Below are 12,832 nucleotides of genomic sequence, written 5' to 3'. Positions count from 1 at the left end.
CTCACACTCACTCTCCCATACATTTCCCCTAAAGGAAATTTCAGAACGTGTTAAACCACTCCTGGGTCAAGGGGGAAATGCAAAATAAATTGCAGGGATTTGTTTTTGTTTTTGTTTTTCTGACAATGCAAGCAGCTGGGACTACAGATGCGCACCACCACGCCCAGCTAATTTTTGTATTTTTAGTAGAGACGGGGTTTCACCAGGTAGGCCAGGATGGTCTCCATCTCTTAACCTCGTGATCCGCCTGCCTCGGCCTCCCAAAATGCTGGGCCTGGCCTAGTGTGCTTTTTTGTTTGTTTTTCATTACAAAAAGAAAAAGGGGCCAGGCACGGTGGCTCACACCTGTAATCCCAGCACTTTGGGAAGCCAAGGCAGATGGATCACATGAAGTCAGGAGTTTGAGACCAGCCTGACCAACATGGAGAAACCTCGTCTCTACTAAAAATACAAAAAATTAGCTGGGCATAGTGGCGCACGCCTGTAATCCCAGCTACTCGGGAGGCTGAGGCAGGAGAATCACTTGAACCCGGGAGGCGAAGGTTGCAGTGAGCCGAGATCGAGCCACTGCACTCCAGACGGGCGACAGCAAGACCATCTCAAAAAAAAAAAAAAAAAAAAAAAAAAAAAAAATATATATATATATATATATATATATATATATATATAAAAGAAAAAGAAAAAGGAAGCTGAGCTACAGATTAAACAAACATTTCACAGAGAAGGAAATACCAACGGCCAGCTGTGGTGCTCATGCCTGTAATCCCAGCACTTCAGGAGGATCACTTGAGGCCAGAACTTCTAGGCCAGCTGGGCAACATAAATGAGACCTCATCACTACTAAAAATCAAGTGATTACCTTTAGGGAGAGAGAAGGGGTAATATGGAAGGTGTGGGGATAGATGATAAACTTATTTAAATATGCCTGGTTTTATAGCTTTTATTTTGAAACCCATGTATTTTACATAGTTATAAAACAAAATTAAAAAAAATTCTAAAATAAATACATAAATTCTCTTCATTTTTAAAACAAAAAGTTTTTTAAAGAAGAGACCCTTGGCTATAGTAGAAAAGCTATATAAACAATACCTGTACTTTCTCTCAACTTGACACAGATCATATTGTTTTCTTTCTTGAGATTAAGTCTCCCTCTAGTGGAGATTAGTTTTACAACTAGTCCCCAATACCCAGCACCACAAAGAAAAAAATCCTTTGCCTATTTCCTCCTGCTGCGGTAAAATTATATATTTTAGGTATCAGAGTCTTGAGAAGAAGGACGTGGTAGAAGATACTGAGCAATGGGATAGTAAAGAGTTGGGGACAGAGTTAAGTTTTATAAGGAATTAGAGATATGAGAAGCTCTAGGAGCCAATATTTGGGTTATTCAACTCAGAATGGGGAAGGAACCTCAGCTTCATGATGGTAAAAAATTCCACCACCTCTGCCCAGAAAAAGGTGATTCACATCCTGTTATCACTGTGTACTCAGGGAAATAGCTCCCTACAAGGCATTTCATTAGGGAGAAACTATGGTGAGGAACAGTGATGAGCAGGGCATGAAGAGTGATCGTCTTAAGCCAGATATGATGTCCTGAGGGTGAACTCCAGGACCTCCTGTCCCTCAGGATGATCCCACAGTCTCGCTGACCACTGAGACCAGATGCATAAAAGCTTTGCCTTCCCAGAGACTGATCAGGGGAAAAGGTACTGGCACAGCCTCTTCAGTTCCTGGCACGGAGGGGCAGAGACTAGCCCACATTGAAAGTGGCCCCTTGGGGGATGATGGGAGGATCCTTCTGTCCTGGGCTACCCTAGGTCTCATCTGATCTTGCATAGTGAAAGCTACTCATGGGAGAACTCCCTTAGCAGGGAAGCCGTTAGAGTGAAATCTTTCCTAATATTGACTCCGGTTTGTGGAAGTATATGCCATTCTTCTCCATTCTCTGTAGCACTGTGGTCTTACCCTCTGCAGAGAATGTTTGTTGGTTGCCACCTCAGCATATATCTTCCACCACCTTTACAATTTTTGATAAGAACACAAAAAGAAATGAAGACTAAAAATGGCCCAGTTTCCTAAGATCGTTTTCTGGTCCTATAAAATCTAATTCCTTAATGCAGCTCTGTGGTCCTGCTCTTTTGCATATCTAGCTTGAGAATGCTGTCCAGGAAGGGACTCATTTGAAGAATTATTTCTGCCAATTCCCACATCTTTCTTTCTCCTGCCTTCACTTCCTTCTTTAAGAGGTGAATTTCCAGACACATTAAAATTCTGGGGGAAAAAAGTGGGCTAATTAGGTGTGGTGACCCTTCCTGGATGCAAAATGTAGCATAATTCTCTATGAATCCATCAACAAAGAAGATAGGCCATTGAGGAAGATATCTCTCTCCCCAAACATATTGGTTGCTAAAGGCCAGCCCCCAGACCATAATTCCTAAAGTAACAAAAGGTAATGTGAACCTTATATAATGGAATGTTATTCAGCCTTGAAAAGGCAGGAAATTCTGATACATGGCAGAACATGGATGAAACTTGAGGACATTATGCTCAGTGAAATACGCTAGTCATGAAAGGACAAATGCTGTATGATTCCACTGATATGAGGTACTTTGAGTAGCCAAAATCATAGAACAGAAATTAGAAGAGTGGCTGCCAGGAGCTGAGGGGAGGGGTGATCAGGAGTTATTGCTTAATGAGTACAGAATTACAAAAGAGTTCTGGAAATGGATAATGGTGATGGTTGCAAAACAATATGAATGTATTTAATACCACTGAGCTGTACACTCACAAATGTTTAGGAAGATAAATTTTATGTTATGTAATGTTACCACAATAAAATAAATTGGGAAAAAAAAGCAATATGACACTTACTGAGGACTGCCAAGGAGTAATGAAAGGAGATACCAGTGACTGATGCCAGGATGAGATCTTGTGTCTCTTTTTTTTTTTTTTTTTTTTTTTGAGACAGAGTTTTGCTCTGTTGCCCAGGCTGGAGTACAGTGCCACAATCTCAGGTCACTGCAACCTCTGCCTCCTGGGTTCAAGCAATTCTTATGCCTCAACCTGCCGAGTAGCTGAGATTACAGGTGTGCACTACCATGCCCAGCTAATTTTTGTATTTTAGTAGAGATGGGGGTTTCACCACATTGGCCAGGCTGGTCTCGAACTCCTCACCTCAAGTGATCTGCCCTCCTCGACCTCCCAGACTACTCCTAAATTTTACCCTCTCCCTTGTCTTTTGTCAGAAGTCTTGCCTGGAGTAATTTCCTAAAAAGTCTAGATCAAATTAAAAAACTAAAAAAGAAGCTAGACTACAGCCTATCTAGATCAGTGTTATTAGTTGCATCATCATTATATAAGTGATTAAATTAAAATGTAACCAAAAATGTTTTAACTTATTTTTGCAACAACCAAATGTAAAATTAGAATAATAATAGCATTTTGCATGTGAAAAAACTGAAGCTTAGGAAAGTTAAATAATTTCTCCAAGAATACACAGTAAGTTGTAGAACCAGTTACCAAACTCAGGTAGTCTGGCAAACCCCCACACCAGCCTGCTCCCAAAAGCCCAGACCCTAAAATCTGAAATCTCTAGCCATCATCTAATTTGATTGCTTAAACAAATTGAATAAATTTATTTCCTATGGGAATGCTCAGATGTTTAATTTCCTTTTTTTTTTTTTTTTTGAGATGGAGTTTTGCTCTTGTTACCCAGGCTGGAGTGCAATGGTGCAATCTTGGCTCACTGCAACCTCCACCTTCCAGGTTTAAGCGATTCTCCTGCCTCAGCCTCCCTAGTAGCTGGGATTACAGGCATGCACCACGACACCCAGCTAATTTTGTATTTTTAGTAGAGATGGGGTTTCTCCATGTTGGTCAGGCTGGTCTCGAACTCCTGACCTCAGGTGATCCACCCACCTCAGCCTCCCAAAGTAATGGGATTACAGGCATGAGCCACCGCGCCCAGCCTGTTTAATTTCCTAATGTTTACTGAGACTTTTCAAGAGTGGGAGAGGGATATAATATACAGCATTCCTCAGTTTATTTAGCCACTGAATTTATTTTTTGTAAGCATCTCAAGGAACTTGAGCCCAAATTTTGCAAAACTGCATGTAATATACAATATTGCTTTTGTTCACCTTTTCCAGCTACTTTAAGAAAATATTTATTTTATCTCATTTAGAAAAATTTTTAAATTAAGATATTGAGAACTTGATTTGCCCAAGGTCATAATCAGTTAATACTGGAGTCAGAATTAGAATCTAGGTCTGGCCACAATTTCAGGTGTCTTCTTTTAAAGTTATTTATTTTTAAACACTTTTTTTTTTTTTTGATACAGGATCTCACTCTGTCACCCAGGTTGGACTGCAGTGGCATGATCGAAGCTCACTATAGCCTTGACCTCCCCAGGCTCAGGTGCTCCTCCAATCTCGGCCTCCTGAGCAGCTAGGCCTACAGGCTCACATCACCATGCCTGGTTAATTTTTGTATTTTTTATAGAGACAGGGTTTCACCATGTTGCCCAGACTTGTCTCGAACTCTGGGCTCAAATGATCTGCTTGACTCAGCCTCCCAAAGTGCTGGGATTACAGGCATGAGCCACCACTCCCAGCCTGAAGTTATTTTTTTAATTATAGAAGGAATACTAGCAGATTTCATTCTAGCAAATCACACAATACCAAGCAGTTACCTAGGTGAATTAAGTAAACCCCATAACAGTAAGTCTTTGTTATCTATTTCTCTATAACCACTTCAAAATTTAATGGCTGTGGCAGGTTGTATTTTTCTTTCTTTTTCTTTTCTTTTCTTTTTTTTTTTTTGAGAGGGAGTTTCCCTCTTGTTACCCAGGCTGAAGTGCAATGGCGCAATCTTGGCTTACTGCAACCTCCACCTCCTGGGTTCAAGCGATTCTCCTGCCTCAGCCTCCCAAGTAGCTAGGAGCCACGTTAGCTGCACCACCACACCCAGCTAATTTTGTATTTTTAGTAGAGATGGGGTTTCACCATGCAGGTCAGGCTGGTCTCGAACTCCCAACCTCAGGTGATCCGCTCGCCTCAACCTCCCAAAGTGCTGGGATTATAGGCGTGAGCCACGGTGCCCAGCCAGGTTGTACTTTTCAAGAGGGTTGTAACAAGATATTCCATACCACATGCTCTTCTTAAATGTGACACTCCTCCCATTAAGAGGTAGAGTCTATATTCCCTCCTCTTGAACTTGGGTGGGCCTGTAAGTAAGGTGGAAGTGAGGCAAGTTCAAAAAAGGTTATACATCTTCCACTTGATTGTCTTAGGAGTGACTCAGAATCCAGCCACCTTGGATATAAGGAAGCAGAGCAACCTCATGGAGAAACCGCGTAGGTGTTCCTGCTGACAATCCTAGCCGAGATCCCAGTCAACAGCCAGCATAACTTCAGACGTATGTTGAAGTAAAATAAAATGGAGACCAGGCCTGAAGAACCTCTGAGCAGACAAAACCAGTTAGGCCTCATAATTGACCTCAACCTTGATTTACAAACACAAGGGAAACTTATGTTGAGCCATTTCTTGTAAATGCCTGTATTAAAGAAAAAAAACTTAAGCTCAACCAGTTGGAAATAGCCAAAAACTTACATAACTAGGGACTTTCCAACAAGGTGAATGAATGAATAAGGCAACTATATAATTGCAATCAATCAAATTATTTATTTTGTTTCCACATTTACTCCATAAATACTTGCCCCTGATGATTTGTCATGAGAAAAATTAAACTTCTTTCAGTTTGGTATTTCCTGATTCATTAACTGCTTCCTACTCAAATGAACTCTTAAAACTTTTTTTGTGCCTTAGTTTACCTTTTACATATGTGAATGAGCAATTCCAAATGATTCCAGCCCCAAGCTTTCAAGTCATCTCAGGCTTCCAAGTCTTCTCAGCTGAAGTCTCAGTGATTCTGAAGCAGAAACAAGTCATCCCCACTATACCCTTTTCAAATTCTTGACCCACAGAATCCATGACATAATAAACTGGTTGCTGTTTTATACCAGTAAGTTTGGAGTGGTTTGTTACACAGCAGTAGGTAATTGGAACACTCCCTTATCTTCCCCAAGGTAGCATCTTGGTGAAGGTGGAGCAACCAATGACCTAGAGGTAGTAGAAAAAGGAGGCAACCTCAGGTCTCTGTGGCTGAACTCTGGCACTCTAATGTTCTCAGATGTGTTGGGCTGGCCTTGTCCCTGGGTACTTTGTGCTGAACAAGGTGCAGCTTTTTTCTGCTGGGCCTTTTGGAGTATCAGCCTAACATGAACCTCTCAAGTCCATGGTCTCATACCATTCTATTTGCCTCTAGTTGCCAAGTCCCTGCCCAGTGGGCTTCCTTGTCTTATTCCCAGACTTCTACAAAAGACATTTATTCTTGTCTAGGTATCTTCCCTTGGAAGGAGATGGGAGTCAAATCTGTTCAAAATCCATTCCTCTCTCCATACCCCCAACTCCTGATAGGGCTGGGTGAAGTTCTCACCACCTACTCCTAAGGGTTTTATTTATTTATTTATTTATATATATATTTTTTGAGACAGAGTCTCGCACCCATGCTGGAGTACAGTGGTGTGATCTCGGCTCACTGCCAGCTCTGCCTCCCGGGTTCACACCATTCTCCTGCCTCAGCCTCCCGAATAGCTGGGACTACAGGCGCCCGCCACCATGCCTGGCTAATTTTTTATATTTTTAGTAGAGATGGGTTTTCACTGTGTTAGCCAGGATGGTCTCGATTTCCTGACCTCGTGATCTGCCCGCCTCGGCCTCCCAAAGTGCTGGGATTACAAGCGTGAGCCACCGCGACCGGCATCCTAAGGGTTTTAAAATCCATTCCTGGCCGGGAAACACATTCTTTGTAGGACTGGTTTCAAGTGGTGCACCAGTGTAAAAAGGGATTTGCGGGCAATCAGTATAAATTATTTGGGTTTGGATCTAGCTCCGTCACTTAATATAAGGGGATCTCAGACATGTCTCTACAATTTTATTTCTTCTTCTGTAATATCTTGATAATGGTTACTTAATAAGATTATTAAAAGGATTAGATGACACTGTAAATTTACTTAAGTCTGATAGAAAGTAAATGTAAAGCAGTCCAGGCACGGTGACTCACGCCTTAATCCCAGCACTTTGGGAGGCCGAGGCGGGTGGATCACCTAAGGTTGGGAGTTCGAGACCAGCCTGACCAAATGGAGAAACCCCGCCCCCGTCTCTACTAAAAATACAAAATTAGCTGGGTGTGGTGGCACATGCCTGTAATCCTAGCTACTCGGGAGGCTGAGCCAGGAGAATCGCTTGAACCTGGGAGGCGGAAGTTGCAGTGGGCCGAGATCGCGCCATTGCACTCTAGGCTGGGCAACAAGAGCCAAACTCCGTCTCAAAAAAAAAAAAAAAAAAAGTAAAAGTAAAGTAAAAGTTACGATTAGAAAATGCATATCAGCAAATTAAAGACTCCGAAAGCTATTTAATTAAAGGGAATTGCTTAATTCTGCCGGATTCCAAATTTTCCTGCTTGATAAATTCCCAGAACCCTTTCAAACGAAACACCAATGATTAGGATTAGGGTGGAGACGGAGGAGCTGGAGTGAACAGGACTCGGCTGGAACACGTCCACGCACGAGTATGAGGTGAGGTGTTCACGTCAATGGGAACGCCACTCCCCTCGGGAGGACACGGCAGTCTTTTCGTCCTCCTGGGGCTGAACCCGGGACGTCTACACGAGGCTAACGGGACAGCTATTTCTCCGCTCCCTCGTCACAGCCCACGCGTGCTCCGCTCCGCTTCCCTTCGACCTGCGTATTGCCAGTACCGTCTCCGTCTTGTCCAGCCCCCCCCGCTGCTGGGAACTGAGATCAGCCTTTCCCAGACTTCCGGTTTTGACTCACTAATGACGGGAAAGCTCCGGACCCTCTTGCGAGACGCGGGGAGGGAAGGGGGGCGGGGCGCGGCGAGAGTAGGGGCGGGGCTCACGATGACGGAGAACAGAAGGGCGGGGAGGGGCGGGGCGAGAGGAGATGTGCGACGGGAGGACGGGCGGGGCTCACGAGTGACGGAAGCAGAAGGGCGGGGCGGGACGAGAGGAGGGGAGGGACGGGCGGAAGGGACGGAAGAGAGGAGGGGCGGGACGAGAGGAGGGGCGGGGCTCACGAGTGACGGAAGCAGAAGGGCGGGGCGCAAGAGCGACTGAGAGCACTACGCGGGTGAGAGGAGGGGCGGGGCGTGGGAGTGACGGGTGTGGGAGTGAGGGGGCGTGGGAGTGACGGGGCGTGGCAGTGACTGGGCACCGAGAGGCCCGAGTCAGAGGCGAGGCGAGGCGTGAGACTGACTGAGGGAGGAGGGCCGGGAGGGGCTGGAGCGCCCCTGGGTGTCCTTGAGCTTGCGGGAAATTCGGGTCACTTTTTCCCCAGGCCTCAGGCCTGCGGCGTCGAATTTGGGGTCTTCGCTAGGCCTGCGAGGTTGGCCGACGTTCAGGGTCGGTGCCCAGGAGATGGGCTGCCTTCCGTGGGGCTGGGCAAGGGACTCTGCCTGGCAGCGCACCTGAGCGGGGGCCGGAGCACAAGGCTGGATGCGGGGCACCTCGGCGTGATTCGCGGCGGCAAGTCTCTTTACCATCCCTACCCTGAGTTCCCCCATTCTCTTTCCCGGAAGCAACCACTGTTACAGTTTTTGCGTGACCTTCCTAGATGATCTCCAGTCGTCCCTTGGTATCCGCAGGCAGATTAGCTCCAGGACAGCACCCCATACTAAAATCTGCGATGCTCAAGTCCCTCCTATAAAATGGCATAGTATTTACATACAACTACGCACATCCTCCCACACACTTTAAATCAGCTATGGATTACTTGTAATACCTAATACAATGTAGTTATACTGTATTGTTTGTATTTGCATTATTTTTATTGTTATTTTCCCTAATATTTTGGGAATCCGCTGATGTGGGAGGCCAACTAGATCTATACATGTATCTGTATTAATATGCATAAATATATTTCCTCTATTTTCCCCTTACTCAAAAACCCCACACTATACACACTACTCTTCACCTGAGTCTTTTCAGTTAGCAGTAAGTCTTGAACCTGTCCAAGAGCAGGATGACGTGCAAAATGAGTGATTTAAAACTCTTTCTACAGCTGGGCTTTAAAGTACTTCCAGCTTTTTACTACTATTTTGGCAGAGGGCTCACCTATGGGAATTAAAAGATGCATTTCTAGCCTGGTCATATAATAAGACTTGTCTCTTCAAAATAAAATAAAATTAGCTGGGTGTGGTGGCAGCCTCCTGTGGTCACAGCTACTCAGGAGGCTGAGGTGGGAGAGTCGCTTGAGCCTGGAAAGTCGAGGCTGCAAGTTCAAGTGATTCTCCTGCCTCAGCCTCCCTAGTAGCTGGGATTGCAGCGTGCACCACCACGCCTGGCTAATTTTTGTATATTTAGTACAGACAGGGTTTCACCATGTTGGCCAGGCTCTTCTCAGACTCCTGACCTCAGGTGATCTGCCCGCCTCGGTCTCCCAAAGTGCTGGGATTACAGGCTTGAGCCATTGTGCCTGGCCCAAAGTGAGGAGTTTTTATGCAGCTGGAGAGTAAGGAGGAGGAGTTTCAGAGACTCGAGGGGGAAAGTCTGTGTTTCTTCAGTCTCAGATAATGTCTTGAACAACCAGACTTCCGGGCGTCAGCAGTTGAGCATAACATCCTTAAAGGCATTCATTCAAATCTTCTGCTTTTTTTTTTTTGAGACAGGATCTCACTCTGTCGCCCAGGCTGGACTGCAGTGACACGATCTTGGCTCACTGTAACCTTCGTCTCCCGGGTTCAAGCGATTCTCCCACCTCAGCCTCCTGAATAACTGGGACTACAGGCACATATCACCCAGCGAATTTTTGTTTTTTGTTTTTTTCTGGTAGAGATGAAGTTTCTCTATGTTGGCCAAGGTGGTCTCAAACTCCTGACCTCAAGTGATCTGCCCGCCTCCGCCTCCCAAAGTGCTGGGATTACAGGCATGATCCACCATGCCTGGTCCTTCTGCAATTTTTTTTTTCAAGACCCTGAAGTTATATTCTTCTGCTTGGCGAAGAAAACAGTACATCAGCAGTTTATAATTATATTGTAGAAGGAATATTGGGCAAAACACAAGTGCAAGCAAGCAAGGGCCTGTTCGGAATTTTCATCCTTTCAGTCACTAAAAATGCTGGTGTGGTAAAATCTCAAGGGGTCCGGTTTATAAAATGTACCTTAGAAATTCCATGGGAAGCCATAGTCTTTTTTTTTTTTTTTTTTTTTTTTTTTGAGACGGAGTCTGGCTCTGTCGCCCGAGCTGGAGTGCAGTGGCCAGATCTCAGCTCACTGCAAGCTCCGCCTCCCGGGTTTACCCCATTCTCCTGCCTCAGCCTCCCGAGTAGCTGGGACTACAGGCGTCGCCACCTCGCCCGGCTGGTTTTTTGTATTTTTAGTAGAGACAGGGTTTCACCATGTTAGCCAGGATGGTCTCGATCTCCTGACCTCGTGATCCGCCCGTCTCGACCTCCCAAAGTGCTGGGATTACAGGCTTGAGCCACCGCGCCCGGCCGGGAAGCCATAGTCTTGTTTCTTTTCATAAACAAGGCCTGTCTGTCTGCCCCTGGATTTCCCTCTTGTATCCTAGCAAAGATCAGACTTTGCTTTTTGTGTATATTTTTTGATATGGAGTCTCACTCTGTCACCCATGGATGAATGCAGTGCTGCTATCATAGCTCACAGCAGCTTCAAACTCCTGGGCTCAAGCGATCCTCCCATTTCATTCTCCCAAGTCTTTGGGACTACCGGTGTGTGCCAGTGCACCTGACTAGGGTCAGACTTTAGAAGATTCTGGCCCCACTGGATGGCACAGGCCCATCACTCTACTATTTCACTGTACTCTCTGTAAAGTCCTGAAATATTCTGACCAACAGGGATGGACTCTTTTCAAGATCCATAGAGCTCTGAGGAATTTGTCCTGTCCTCTTCTTCCCCCACTGCCTCACGTTGCTGGTATCTGCTTAGAAAGGAGCTAATGGAATGGGTAAACTAGGAGTGCTAGAGTAGTTGGTCTGAGACAAGGGTGAGGGGAAGGAATCAACCACTTTGGGATCAGGACAGAGAAGAAAGCAGAGCCACCAGGGCAACTATAGTTACTCCTTTCTTGCTGCTGTTCGGCTGTAGTTTCCCTCTCCCATACTATCAAGAAGCCCCAGTGAAACCACATGTACCACATTTATGTTTTTTGCTCTGAGATCCATTCCCTGCCCTAACTCTCCCTGTTGTGCTTGCAGGGAAACGCATTTCCCCAGGATCCCATCATGCAAAGTGAAAGCCAAAATCCTTGCTGTGTTCCACAAGACCCTTCACCTCCTCCTAGCTCACTCGGATCTGGCTACACTGGTTTTTGCTATTTCTGGGACACAACAGTTTGCTGTTGCCACAGAACCTTTGCACTTTGTGGCCCCTCAGCCTGGAAGCTTGTCCTCTAGATATTCTACATGGCTACTTCCCTCACTTCCTTCAGGTCTTAACACAAAAGTCACTTCTCAGGGGGCCTGCCTTAGCCACACTTTCTAAAATTTCACATACGAAGACACCCAGATATTTCATATCCTGTTTCCCTCTTTATTTCTCTTTAGCACTTGTCACATCTGACATACTAAATAAAAACTGTTTCCTCTGCCCACACACTTTTGACACCAAATGTGTGGGTTTCCACACCAAACAATTCTCCAGTTCTCAGTGGTCACCAATTGTATGTCCTCCCATCTAACTCGAGTCGGACACTACCTGGAATTAATGAAGTTCCCACAGGTTGAGGACTCAGGCTCACAAGACTGCTCCTCACTTCAGATGCCAATCACAAGTTCCAGATTGTCATCTGTACTTCTCACCAATTGGCTATCAACTGGGGCTTTCCAAACACCCTCCTCCTGTTTGATAATTTGCCATAATTGCTCACAAAACTCAGGGAGACATTTACTTACATTTACCAGTTAATTATAAAGAATATGACAAGTCTGGGTGTGCTGGCGTATGCTTGTAATCCCAGCACTTTGGGAGGCTGAGGTGGACAGATCACCTGAGAGGTCAGGAGTTCAAGACCAGCCTGGCCAACATGATGAAACTCCATCTCTATTAAAAATACAAAAATTGGCTGGGTGTAGTGGTGGGCGCCTGTAATCCCAGCTACTCAGGAGGCTGAGAGAATCGCTTGAATTCAGGAGGTGGAGGTTACAGTGAACTGAGAACGCACCACTGCACTCCAGCCTAGAAAACAGAGTGAGACTCTGTCTGCAATAATAATAATAATAATAATAATAAAGAATATGACAAAGTTTACAGATGGACAGCCAAATGGAAGATGCACCGTGGGCAAGTATAGGTGAGGGCTTGGAGCATCCATGCTCTATTTAGGCTTGCCACCTTTGTAGCACCGCGATGTGTTCACTAAGCCAGAAACTCTTGGAACCCTGTTGTTTAGGGTTTGGATGTAGATTCTATTACTTAGACAGAATGGATGAAATCATTGACCATTGGAGTCAATCTCCAGCCCCTTTCTCCTCCCCAGAGGTTGGCGATGGAGCTGAAAGTTCCAACCCTCTGATCATTTGATTGGTTTCTCTGGAAACTGGCCCCCATCTTCCAGGAATCACCTCATTAGTATAAACTCAGGTATGCTTGGAAGGGGCTTTTTATGAATAACAAAAGACACTCCTCTCACCCCTATTACTTAGGAAATTACAAGTGTTTTAGATCTGTGTTAGGAACTAAGGACAAAGATCAAAAGTATACTTCTTCACAACATCACACAAACCACATATTTTATTATC

At 45.1% G+C, this 12,832-nt stretch overlaps 1 protein-coding gene and 1 long non-coding RNA gene across 4 annotated transcripts in view; one reads left to right on the top strand and one right to left on the bottom strand.

Annotated features, from left to right (window-relative positions):
* Positions 1-7,934, bottom strand: part of LOC105498214 (cilia and flagella associated protein 126) — a 43,421-nt gene extending 35,487 nt beyond the window's left edge. Inside the window, exons 1-2 of one of the 2 annotated variants that reach the window (XR_011615338.1) lie at positions 7,892-7,934; positions 5,828-5,925 (exon numbers count right to left, since the gene is read on the bottom strand). The gene's annotated coding sequence lies outside the window, so the exon portion shown is untranslated. Of the gene's footprint in view, positions 1-5,827; positions 6,343-7,891 lie in introns of those variants that run through there. The other variant, XR_011615337.1, reaches the window with a different exon arrangement.
* Positions 7,935-8,149: 215 nt separating this feature from the next.
* LOC105498216 (uncharacterized) overlaps positions 8,150-12,832 on the top strand; it is a 35,442-nt gene continuing 30,759 nt past the window's right edge. For both annotated transcript variants that reach the window (XR_011615335.1, XR_011615334.1), the window contains exon 1: positions 8,150-8,206. This is a non-coding gene — a long non-coding RNA (uncharacterized lncRNA). The remainder of the gene's footprint in view (positions 8,207-12,832) is intronic.

Source organism: Macaca nemestrina, chromosome 1 (assembly GCF_043159975.1).
Source record: "Macaca nemestrina isolate mMacNem1 chromosome 1, mMacNem.hap1, whole genome shotgun sequence".
NCBI classification, from domain to species: domain Eukaryota; kingdom Metazoa; phylum Chordata; class Mammalia; order Primates; family Cercopithecidae; genus Macaca; species Macaca nemestrina.
This window is presented reverse-complemented; position numbering and strand designations above follow the sequence as displayed.